Source organism: Jaculus jaculus, chromosome 13 (genome assembly GCF_020740685.1).
Source record: "Jaculus jaculus isolate mJacJac1 chromosome 13, mJacJac1.mat.Y.cur, whole genome shotgun sequence".
Taxonomy (NCBI): Eukaryota; Metazoa; Chordata; class Mammalia; order Rodentia; family Dipodidae; genus Jaculus; species Jaculus jaculus.
Window position 1 is genome coordinate 68,261,946 of NC_059114.1, and position 12,049 is coordinate 68,273,994.

The 12,049-nt window shown below is 47.8% G+C and overlaps 1 protein-coding gene across 5 annotated transcripts in view; it reads left to right on the forward strand.

Annotated features, from left to right (window-relative positions):
* Nucleotides 1-215: 215 nt before the first annotated feature.
* Nucleotides 216-12,049, forward strand: part of Dab2 (DAB adaptor protein 2) — a 78,066-nt gene continuing 66,232 nt past the window's right edge. Inside the window, exon 1 of one of the 5 annotated variants that reach the window (XM_045132328.1) lies at nt 216-233. The gene's annotated coding sequence lies outside the window, so the exon portion shown is untranslated. Of the gene's footprint in view, nt 234-543; nt 717-11,963; nt 11,986-12,049 lie in introns of those variants that run through there. The other 4 variants (XM_045132326.1, XM_045132330.1, XM_045132329.1 and 1 more) reach the window with 4 other exon arrangements.

The following is a 12,049-nucleotide window of genomic DNA, read 5'->3' on the forward strand; positions in this document are numbered from 1 at the left end:
TGTGCATGTGTGTGTGTCCTTCTGTTTTAAGCCCATCCAAGTTTGCGAGTAAAGACACCCATTTCTCCCCCTCCCCCTGCCGTGCTGGAATTAAAGGCGTGCACCATGCCGGGCTGAGACACTGGTTTCTTTAAAGGGGACACTCGCATGTTGGCATGTTGGAGGACGTTAGAAGCAGCAGGACTGCTCTGGGACCCGCTGCCCCTGCAAGGAAAGCTAAGAGCAAAGGCGTTGTGCGCATCACTTGGGGTTTGGGGGAGTGTGTGTGTGTGGGGGGGGGGGGGGTCGTGCTAGCCCAGGGACTGGATCCCTGCAGTCGCGGGCGCGGAGGTGGCGGCGGTCGCCCCCGGCTGGCCGGGCTGCACAGCGCAGGGCCGGGCGGGCCGAGTTAATAAACAGTTAAGTTTGGAAGCCTCGGCGGACACGTTGAGGGGGAGTTACCCAAGGCCCCGGCAGCAAAAACATCCCGGGCGCATTCCTCGGGCGTCCTCGGCTGCCAGCGATCTGATTAGAACCATATCTCTGGCCAGGAGTGGCCGCGCGGCTCCACGTCCCCGGCCCGCGGCTATTTAAGCCGGGGCAGCTGGGCGCTGCGGAGGCTCCGGGCGGGAGGGAGGCGATGCCCGCCGCCGCCGCCGCCGGATGCTAGCCCGGGACTGAGTGGCCGCCGCCGCCCCGCCCTGGGGGACCGTGGCCGTGACCGTGGGGACTCGCAGGTGAGGCCGCGGGCTCTCGGGGTCGGGGGGGGGTGGGGTGGGGGGGGAGACGCGGGCTCCCGGGCCCGGCGCGTGGCACGGATGCCTCCGCGGGATGCTCACCCCGGCCTCGCGGGGTGGGCTCCGGATGCCCACCCGGGACCCTTGGACCCGCGCCCGGAGGAGAGGCGCCCGCTCGCCCGCCTCTTAGCTCTGCAAGGGTGCTTATCTGCGGTCGACAAAGGCTGGGGACCTGGTTTGTGCCTACGAGGTGCTGCTGGAGGGCTGCTTTTTTTTTTTTTTCTCCTTTCCTCCTGACAACGCATTGCATTAGAATGCGAACTTTGTCTTAGACCGTGCCTAGGAAAGTAATGTGCCCAAGCGGCTTAAACTCGTTTGAAACCCACGCAGCGTTTACATGGAGTTTGCTCGAGTGCCGGAGACTGGCTGGAGGCATCAAGGAAGGATTGGGGGTGGCGGGGGCGGGGATGAACGGGTTAAACGCTGGGAGCCCCCCGTGGGCAGGGCAGAGCGACTTCCAGCATAGAGCCCAGTCTGTCCGTCCCCGCAGTCTCTCCTGCTGGAGTTAGGTCCGCGGCCGCCGCTGCAATCCAGGGGAAATTGAAGGGCAATGTTATCTCCACCCCGCGCGCCCCACCTTCTCCTCCGCCGTCAGCCTGTGTTTGGAAGGAAGGAGTCTCTTTCTGTAAACCGAGAAGAGCAGACCCAACCGAGCCTCCAAGACACATGGAAAGACTTATCCGTTAGAGTGGGGCGACTTCATGAATAGTAAATGTTACTGTTGCTCTATAAAGTGACTTAATGAAAAAAAAAATTTAATTTTGCTTATTTGACAGAGAAGCAGGGAGAGAGAATGGGCACCCTAGGGCCTCCAGCCACTGCAAATGAACTCCAGATGCATGCGCCCCGTTGTGCATCTGGCTTATGTGGGTTCTGGGGAATCGAACCTAGGTCCTTGGGCTTTTTAGGCAAGTGCCTTAACCGCTAAGCCATCCCTCCAGCCCCCCCCCCCAATTTTTTTTTTCTGGCCCTAATCAGCAAACCAAGGAAGTGATGGAGCTGGAGTTAAGACATACCAAGTAATGGGGAAAAAAAGACAGGCAGCTGAAAGACGCCTTGGAATCACCCAGTAAGGCTTCGGGCATGGCTTTGGGATATATAATAGATCGTTCTTGTATTCTTGAGATCAGCTCCCTACCCCGAGCTTCTACTGGCTGTTGGAATGAGGAACTAGCTGGATGGGAGAGCCTAGGTATAGACAGCAAATAGCTTGTTCTGGATGTTCCCTTTCTTGCCCTTGAATAGACTGCTCTTCTCTGGCCAGGTGCCTGCCCACCGCAGCCTTGATCTCTCCCCTTCCTGAAGGAAGTGGGTGTGGGGGGTGCACATTAATATTGTAAGCTGATGGCTGCAGGAATTCAGAAGTACTGGGGATTTGAGCTTTCCTTTGTCCTTACGTGTCTACGTGTCTTCTTCTTATTCTTCTCCTCCTCCTCCTTCTCCTCCTTCTCCCCCCCCCCGTGTGTGTGTGTGTGTGTGTGTGTGTGTGTGTGTTTGAGGCAGGGTCTCACTCTAGCCCAGGCTGACCAAAAACTCAAGGGGTTCCTCATACCTCAGCGGGAATTCCAGGTGTGACCCACCATGCCTGACTCCATAGTCTTAAGGAAAGCATTTCTCTGGCATGCGTAGGGAAGCAATGCCACCCTTAGCTCTATGCGAAGCCGCATGAAAGATGTGCAAGTTCTCTAGGAAGCACAGGAGGCCTACGGGTGCCTTCAGTGTGTGTTACAGTCAGGATCCCAGGTTTGCACCAACATGCCCATTTCATATGGTGCTGGGGAGCAAATCCAGGGGTTCCTTCATGCCAGACAGGCACTCTACCAACTGAGCTTTTGAGCTATATCCCAGCGTTTTTTTTTCTTTTAATATTTTATTTATTTATTTGAGAAAGAGGCAGAGAGACAGAGAATCAGCATGTCAAGGAGAGAATGGGCATGCCAGGGCCTCCAGCTACTGCAAGGAACAAACTCCAGACACACATGCGCCACTGTGTGCATCTGGCTTTATGTGGGTACTGGAGAATCGAAACCCCGAGTCTTTGCGAGGCTTTCAGGCAAGTGCTTTCACCACTGAGCCATCTCTCCAGCCCCCAGCTCTTGTTTTTAATTGAATACCTTCCCCTTCTCTTCCCAATCCTATCTCTATCCCTTCATGTCCAGACATTTCCCTAAAAATGTTTTTTTTGTTCCCCTAAACTACAACCCCTCCCCAGTTTCTCTTACAGTGCTGAAAAAGGAACCCAGAACCTTGAACATGCTATGCAAGCCACTGAGACAAGGTCTTTTTTGTTAAGATTATTTTATTATTATTTTATTATTTTATTTATTTATTTATTTATTACAGTCAAAGAGAGAATGGGCACGCCACGGCTTCTAGCCACTGCAAACAAACACTAGACGCACGTGCCACTATGTGCATCTGGCTTATGTGGGACCTGGAGAATTGAACCTGGGTCCTTAGGCTTTGCAGGTATGCACCTTAACCATTAAGCCATCTCTCCAGCCCAGTCTTTTTTTTTTTTTAAGATTATTTGTTTATTTATTTATTTATTTTTGGTTTTTTTTTTTGAGGCTGACCTAAAATTCACTATGTAGTCTCAGGGTGGCCTCAAACTCACGGCAATCCTCCTACCTCTGCCTCCCAAGTGCTGGGATTAAAGGCATGTACCACCATACCCGGCAAGATCATTTATTTTTAATATCTTATTTATTACTTATTTGCTAAAAGAGAGAGGGAGAGAGAGAGAGAGAATATGGGCATCCCAGGGCCTCTTGCCACTGCAAACAAACTCAGACACATGCGGCATATGCCCCTTTGTGCTTACTGGGGTTTGAACCTGAACTGTCAGGCTTTGCAAGCAAGTGATTTTAACCATTTCTCCAGCCCCTTGCTATGTCTCCAAGTGGGGACTTAAACGCGTGCTTTTGTCTCTTCATCCCGAGTGCTGGAATTGCAGGTGTGGGTCACTGTGCTGAGCTGAGCTACACCCTTTTAATGCATGGCTTGAAGAGATTGTGGAGGAATGGGAGGAATGTCTGCAGCCTTTGCCCTTTAAGCACAGACAGATTCATCATTGTAGTGATGCTGACACCACCCAATCCGTCTTCACCTGAGGATCCAGTGAGGCAAGGGAGGCAGCCACAGCAGTGAAGGACAAATTCCAGTTTGCTGGTTTTTCATTTTTATTTTTATTTATTATTTTATTATTATTATTTTTGGTTTTTCGAGGTAGAGTCTCACTCTAGCCCAGGCTGACCTGGAATTCACTATGGAGTCTCAGGGTGGCCTCGAACTCACGGCAGTCCTCCTACCTCTGCCTCCTGAGTGCTGGGATTAAAGGCATGCGCTACCACACCCGGCTAGTTTGCTATTTGAATGATTGAGCCCTGTCCCGTGTGTGTGTGTGTGTGTGTGTGTGTGTGTGTGTGTGTGTGTGTTAATATATTTATTTATGTACAAGCAGAGAGAGACAGAGAGAGAGAATGGGTATGCCAGGGCCTCCAGCCGCTGCAACCAAACTCCAGGTGGATGTGCCACTTTGTGCATATGGTATTGAACCCAGGTCATTTGGCTTTGCAGGCAAGCATGTTAACCACTAAGCCATCTCTCCAGCCGTGTGTGTGTGTGTGTGTGTGTGTGTGTGTGTGTGTGTGTATGTGTGTGTGTTTGAGACAGGATCTGACCATCATATTGTACACCAGCCCAGACTGGTCTTGAACTCAAGATCCTCCTGCTTCCGCCTAACACTTACAGGCATGCACCACCACCCTCAGCTCAGAGTTAGCATCTCTAGGAACGACTTCTTGTAGGTTTTCTCTCGTTTTGTTTTTGCTTTGTTTTGTTTTTTGAGGAAGTAGAGCTGATCTGGAATTCACTAAGTAGTTCCAGAGCGGCCTCGAACTCACGGCAGTCCTTCTGCCTCTGCATCCCAAGCGCTGGGATTAAAGGTGTGCCATAGTTGTAGTGAACTAGAACTGCAAATCCCTGGGCAGCCTGCACGTCATCTGGCTGCAGAGGTTGAGTGAATTTTAGCAGACGTGCCGGGGAAGCTTTTATTTTACTCAGCTTGACAGTGGTGCAAGGACTCTGGAAGCTGCTGACCAGTGAGTCTCAGCCATGCCTCAGTTGCCTGAAAATTGAGAGGGCAAGAAAATATTTGAGTAAGCAGGTGGCCAGGAAGAGGCTTGGTGGAGAACTGAGCTCCTGGCGAGGCAAGAGTAAGTTCCTGCTTCATTTCTTTTCCATAGCCTAAGTCTGCTTTGACTCCTCTGACCCGGCTCCGTTTTGTGCTCTCCCAGCTTGGGGATTCGGTATTCCCGTTCTTCAAGACGCAGCGAAGATATTGCGGCGCAGGAGCAGGCTACACCCATCAGAGCTCATGCCTTGCCAGCTAGGTTTGCAAAGGGACTGGCCAGGGAGGCTTCCATCCGACCCACGCGAGGTTTTCTATCCTCCAGACAGAAATAGGATGGGAACCAGATTGGCAGTGTCAGACACCGAGAAAGAGGAGGTGGTGTCTTTTCAGCTACTCTGGGCTGTAGAAGTTGACGGAAGTTTCGTTGCTGACACAGCTTTAGCTCAGATAAGTGTGTTTCAGGGAAATCTATGTTATGGTAAGCTGTGCTGGTGGATTCATCTGTGAAGCAGATAAAAAGGCAGGCTACCAAATCTCCTGTATGCAAACCCTAGATGGATTCCTGCTGGGCATCAACAATGCCCGGTGCAGACACAAAAGCTGGCATTCCCATGCGTTCAGAGCCGGCTTCCCCTCTATATACGCGGGGCAACTAGGTATTGGCCAAAGGCATGGATTCTTGACTCCTTTCACAGTTAAGTCTCATGTGCAAAACTGCTGGTAAAATGGCCTTAGACACATCATCGTATCACCTTTGAATAGTTCGGCTTTCTTACCAGGCAAACAATAATACCCACCCTCGGGGTGTTGGGACCAGAAGTTATTCTGTTATCCTGTTTGTTCTTTTGCTTCCATCCTCTGAAGAACTGAATTAGCTGTAAATCAGTGGCGCATTGCTTCATCAAAACTGGATAGTACCGTGAGTTCGGGGTGGGGGGGCACCCCGAGGCTACAGAGTGAATTCCAGGTCAGCCTGGGCTAGAGTGAGACCCTACCTCAAAAAAAAAAAAAAAAAAAACCAACTGGATACCACCCACTTACCTAAACAGTGTCAATCATTCAAGCGCTTAAAGCTAACTACTAACTAAGCTGTCTTTGCCTGTGTTCACGCTAGAGCAGACCAGGAGCTTCTCTGTTCCCTGCCTGGAAGGCTGCAGTCTGCTTTGCTCAAAATGACCTCTGGTCTCATTTAAATCCCACACCCTGCCAGCCAACCCCCAACAGAGGAGTAGGCATTGCCCCCCAGAAATCAGCATTCTAGCCACGGAAGGGACCACCCCAACTAAACTGGGTGACTTGGCCAGGACACGGGGCCCCAATACTATCATTACCCACATAGCTGGGCAGGGTGCCATGGTTCACTCCCCTTCCTGCATCCTTCCACTACCCCGCAGGGAAGCCTGCCTCGCTTAGTGCAAGTAGAACCTGAAAAATTGCTTCCTGATCTAAAAATGGAAGTTACTAAATGAGGTAAACTCCTCTCCCTACTTATATTGCCCGATTCCCACCCCTCAAATTTACTTTAATTCTAGTACTTAATTTTTTTTTCTTATTTTCTTTCCTTCTTTCTTTTTTAAAAATTTTTTCTCAAATTTTTTTTTTTTTTTTTGGTTTTTTTGGTTTTTGAGGTAGGGTCTCACTCTAGCCCAGGTTGACCTGGAATTCACTATGTAGTCTCAGGGTGGCCTCGAACTCACAGCGGTCCTCCTACTTCTGCCTCCCAAGTGCTGGGATTAAAGGTGTGTGCCACCACACCCGGCTTTTTCTGAATTTTTACTAACATTTTCCATGATTATAAAAAGTATCCTATGGTAATACCCTCCCTTCCCCCCCTTTCCCCTTTGAAATTCCATCTTTTTTTTTTTTTAAGGTAGGGTCTTGATAGTCCAGGCTGACCTTGAATTCACTATGTAGTCTCAGGGTGGCCTCGAACTCAAATTGATCCTCCTACCCCTGCTTCCCAAGTTCTGGGATTAAAGGCATGCACCACCACGCCCCACTCCAGCACTTAACCTTTTTTTTTTTTTTTTTTTTTTTGATTTTTGAGGTAGGGTCTCACTCTAGCTCAGGCTGACCTGGAATTCACTGTGTAGTCTCAGGGTGGCCTTGAGCTCATGGCAATCCTCCTACCTCTGCCTCCTGAGTGCTGGGATTAAAGGTGTGTACCACCACGCCCAACAAGCACTTAATTTACATCATCTAGACAGCAAAACTTGAATACTTATTCAATTTCAGAAATGGCTTCAGTACAGAAATGCTGTCTGGTAATTTCTTTCTCCATTTTTTTATGGTGGGGGGGGTTGGTTTTGCAAGGTAGGGTTTCACTGTAGCCCAGGCTGACCTGGAATTCACTCTGTAGTCTCAGGGTGGCCTCGGACTCTCACATTGATCCTCCTGCCTCTGCCACCTGAGTGCTGGGATTAAAGGCATGTGCCACCACACCCAGCTTCTTTCTCCTTTCCTAACTTATTCAAACTGGCTGGGTGCAAGTGACCTTTAGTTGATGCAAACTGGTTAGAATTCTGAGTAATGGAGCATGCCAGCTGAATGTGAAGTTCTAGGGAGGTTACCAGGAAGCAGAGGGAAGACAACTGTCACTTTTCGTGAAGCCACAGAGCAAGTGGAGAGGGTGAAATAGGAAGAAACAATTCTAGAAAGTTGGGCCAGCAACACTGTTCAAAGACTGAGGGTGGGGTTCAGTGCTGGATCCCCTGTCTGCTATACACAAGGCCCTGAGTTTAATCCCTAACACAACACAAAAAGAAATGAATGGCAAGCATTGTTGGGCTGGAGAGATGGCTTAACGGTTAAGGCGCTGTCTGCAGAGCCTAATGATCCAGGTTCGATTCCCCAGTACCTATGTAAGCCAGATGCGCATGGTGGGTCATGTATCTGGAGTTCGTTTGCAGTGGCTAGAGGCCCAGGTGAGCATACATTTCCTATATTAAATAAATAAAAACAGTTTGTTTGTTTGTTTTTTAAGTAGTATTGCCGGGCATGGTGCTACCTTTAATCCCAGCAGGCCCAGGTAGGAGGATCCCCGTGAGTTTGAAGCCAGCCTGAGACTACATAGTGAATTCCAGGTCAGCCCGGAGTAGAGGGAGACCCTACCTCAAAAACAAAACAAAACAAAACGAACAAACAAACAAACAAAAACTGTATTGTTGAACTTGGAAGAAATTTGAGTGATGGACATAAGGTTTAACTTTTTTTGGCATGTATGTTTGTGGTGTCGTATGCAGTCTTAAGTGTGAACACATGTGTGTGAAAGTGTATATGCACTTGTGTGCACATATGCATGGAGCAGATAATGTGAGATATCTTCAACAATCACTCTCCATCCAAGTTTTTAAAATATTATGTTTCTTTATTTATTTGAAAGAGAGAAAAAGAGGCAGGGAGAGAACAGGCACACCAGGTCCTCCAGCCACTGCAAATGAACTCCAGATGCATGTTCTCCTTTGTTCATCTGCTTTACATGGGCCCTGGGGGTTCGAACTTGGGTCCTTTGGATTTGTAGGCAAGCGCTTTAAGTACTAAGCCATTTATCCAGCCCTCCATCTAATATTTTTCTTAAATTGTTATGTATTTTCACATGTGTTTGCTGCTACAAACAAATGCCAGTCTGGCTGTATATAGGTGGCTGGGTAATTGAACCCAGGTTGGCAAACTTTGTAAGGAAGCTCCTTTAACTGCTAAATCATTTTTCAGCACCCCTCCATCTTTTAATTTATTTATCTTTTATATTTATTTATTTTATTTTATTTTTGTTTTTTTGAGGTAGGGTCTCATTCTGGACCAGGTTGGCCTGGAATTCACTATGTGGTCTCAGGGTGGCCTCAAACTCTCGGTGATCCTCCTACCTCTGCCTCCCAAGTGCTGGAATTAAAGGTATGCACCACCACACCCAGCTTATTTTTATTTTTATTTATTTATTTATTTTATTTATTTTATTTTTTTTGAGGTAGAATCTCACTCTAGCTCAGGCTGACCTGGAACTCACAGAGATCTTCCTACCTCTGCCTTCCAAGTAGTGGGAGTAAAGGAATACACAACTGTGCCCAGTCCATTTTATTTATTTATTTATTTATTTATTTATTTATTTATTTATTTATTTATTTGAGTGTGGGTCTCACTGTAGCCCAGGCTTACCTGGAATTCATTATATAGTCTCAGGGTGTCCTTGGACTCACAGTGATCCTCCTACCTCTGCCTCCTGAGTGCTGGGATTAAAGGCGCACACTACTACACCCGGCCATCTTATTATTTTTTTTATTTTTATTTTTTGGTTTTTCAAGGTAGGGTGTCACTCTGGCCCAGGCTGACCTGGAATTCACTATGTAGTCTCAAGGTGGCCTCGAATTCATGGTGATCCTCCTACCGCTGCCTCCTGAGTGCTGGGACTAAAGGCGTGCGCCACCACGTTCAGCCATCTGATTTTTTGAGGCAGGTTTTCTTACTGAACTTGGAGCTCACTGATTCAAGCAGGCTAGTCAGTCAGGGAACCCTGAGGATTCCCCATCTCCCCTTTCCCAGAGCTAGGATCAAAGGGATGTGCCACAACTCCCAGCATTTTTCCGTGGAGGCCAGGGATGGAATTTAGGCCCTCCTGCTTCACGCAGGCACTTTCCCCCCTGAGCCATCTCCCTAAGCCCTAGGCTTAACATTGTTTCTCCTGATAAAAAGCTACTGTTTTTCCTCAGCAATAGGATGCAGATGTTTTGCTGAAAGACACATAGCTTCATGTGACAGAGGAACTGCCTTATGTAAGTGGACATGTGACGTATGAAGTCACTTTTTTTTTTTTTTTTGAAGCTTGGACACTTGGCACGTGGTTAGCTTGGTAGAGAGAATTCCTGTGTGGCAGTCAGAGTATGGTCCCAGATCAACTGAACCACCTAGCCATATTCCAGAAGGCCTCCATGGGACGAAGAGTCACTGTACTTTTTCCTTTTTTAAATTTATTTTGTTCATTTTTATTTATTTATTTGAGAGCAACAGACAGACAGAGAGAAAGAGCCAGATAGAGAGAGAGAGAGAATGGGCGCGCCAGGGCCTCCAGCTACTGCAAACGAACTCCAGACGCGTGCGCCCCCCTTTAGGTCTGGCTAACATGGATCCTGGGGAATCAAGCCTCGAACCAGGGTCCTTAGGCTTCACAGGCAAGCGCTTAACCGCTAAGCCATCTCTCCAGCCCGTCACTGCTCTTTTGAAGCAAGGTCTCACTCTAGCCCAGACTGAGCTGGAACTCACTCTTAGCCAGGCTGGCCTCAAACTCATGACCATCCTCCAGCTTCAGCCTCCCAATTGCTTGGATTAAAGGCGTGTGCCACCATGCCCACTGGCTCTAGAGTAACCTCTTATAATTCAGTTTTATGATTCAGTTTTTCAGCAGAAAGCCAAACAAAGCACTTGAATTCCTACAGTCATGGAAATAATCAAGCACAAGAATTTAACAATAATTAAGTTTAGCTGAATCTTAGGGTGCAGAAAGATAAAAGAGCAAAGACCCAGGACATTTTTCATAGGGATCCAAATATTGCTTTCTTGACCGTAGACAAATCAGTATAATCCTTAGTTTTATCTTATTGTCTTACCTCTAAACCCTTGCACTTCTGCTGAGGTTCTTAGAGTATAATTAATCTCCATTTATTAGGAGACTGTCCCCGATTACTTCTTTTAAAATGGACTCCAGCAAGCTAGATCGTTAGCCTTGAACCAGATGTTTTTCTCTAATCCATAAAACTTTTAATTCTGTTTTCCATGCCATGCCCAGAAGTTTCCCCCATAAATAAATCTACTGGGCTTGGTTTCTAAGGAGCTTGGTGTCTTTTTTTTTTTTTTAATTATTAATTTATTTATTTGAGAGCGACAGACACAGAGAGAAAGATAGATAGAGGGAGAGAGAGAGAATGGGCGCGCCAGGGCCTCCAGCCTCTGCAAACGAACTCCAGACGCGTGCGCCCCCTTGTGCATCTGGCTAACGTGGGACCTGGGGAACCGAGCCTCGAACCGGGGTCCTTAGGCTTCACAGGCAAGCACTTAACCGCTAAGCCATCTCTCCAGCCCGAGCTTGGTGTCTTACAGAGCACTGTTTCATTCCCCATTTGACTTTCATTTGAAAGATTGTGCGACACAGATAACTTCTGGGGTTGTGGAATGTTTGACTAGCCCGCAGAAAGCCCTGAGTTGAGTTCTCAGGGCTGCTTGATGACTCTGGTGCGATGGCGTTTGTCTCTAATTCTACTAGAATTAGGAGGAAGGAGGACTAGAAGTTCAAGGTCATCCTCTGCTACTTAGAGAGTTCAAGGCCAGCCTGGGATACATGAGACCTTGTCTTCAAACAAGTAAAAAAAAAAAGTATCATCCATTTTTAGCTCCAGTATAATCAGCTTGCTCCAGGCTATATGCCCAAAAGGAATTAAATCTTGTTTATCTGAATATCTAATCAGAACCTGAGCCTAGTGCGGTGGCAAACGCTTTTAATCCCAGAGGTCGGAGGATCACTGTTAGTTCCAAACCACCCTGAGACTACACACTAAATTTCAGGTCAACAAACAAACAAAAAAGAATCAAAAAACAAACAAAAAATAATCTGCATATGAAGCATAGTGCTAGGTTGACAGTGGAAATGAATATAGGCAAGCTATTTTTTTTTTTTTTTTTGGTTTTCGAGGTAGGGTCTCACTCTAGCTCAGGCTGTCCTGGGATTCACTATGTAGTCTCAGGGTGGCCTCGAACTCTTAGAGATCCTCTTACCTCTGCCTCCCGAGTGCTGGGATTAAAGGCGTGCGCCACCACACCCGGCTATGTCTTCATGTTTTTAACTGTTGTATTTGGGGCCAAGATCCATTCTAATCCTCTGTGATATGTAATTCAGATGTTAAAATGCTTTTCTGTTATCCTTTAGTGCTGCAGGAACAAGGCCAATGTGTTAGAACATATGTCCAAGGTCTGGCATAGTTACATGAAAAGCGGCAGCCCTGTTTGGCCCTGGGCTGAACTGGTAGCCCATCAGGAGCCTCACAGCTGTTTTCTCGCTCAGGGCAGACGTTACAACTGCTGTTGTAGATGGTAGGTACCCGCACCTTCCCCTTCGTCAGATCATCACTGAGTTTGTTGCTACTATTGGGCCCTT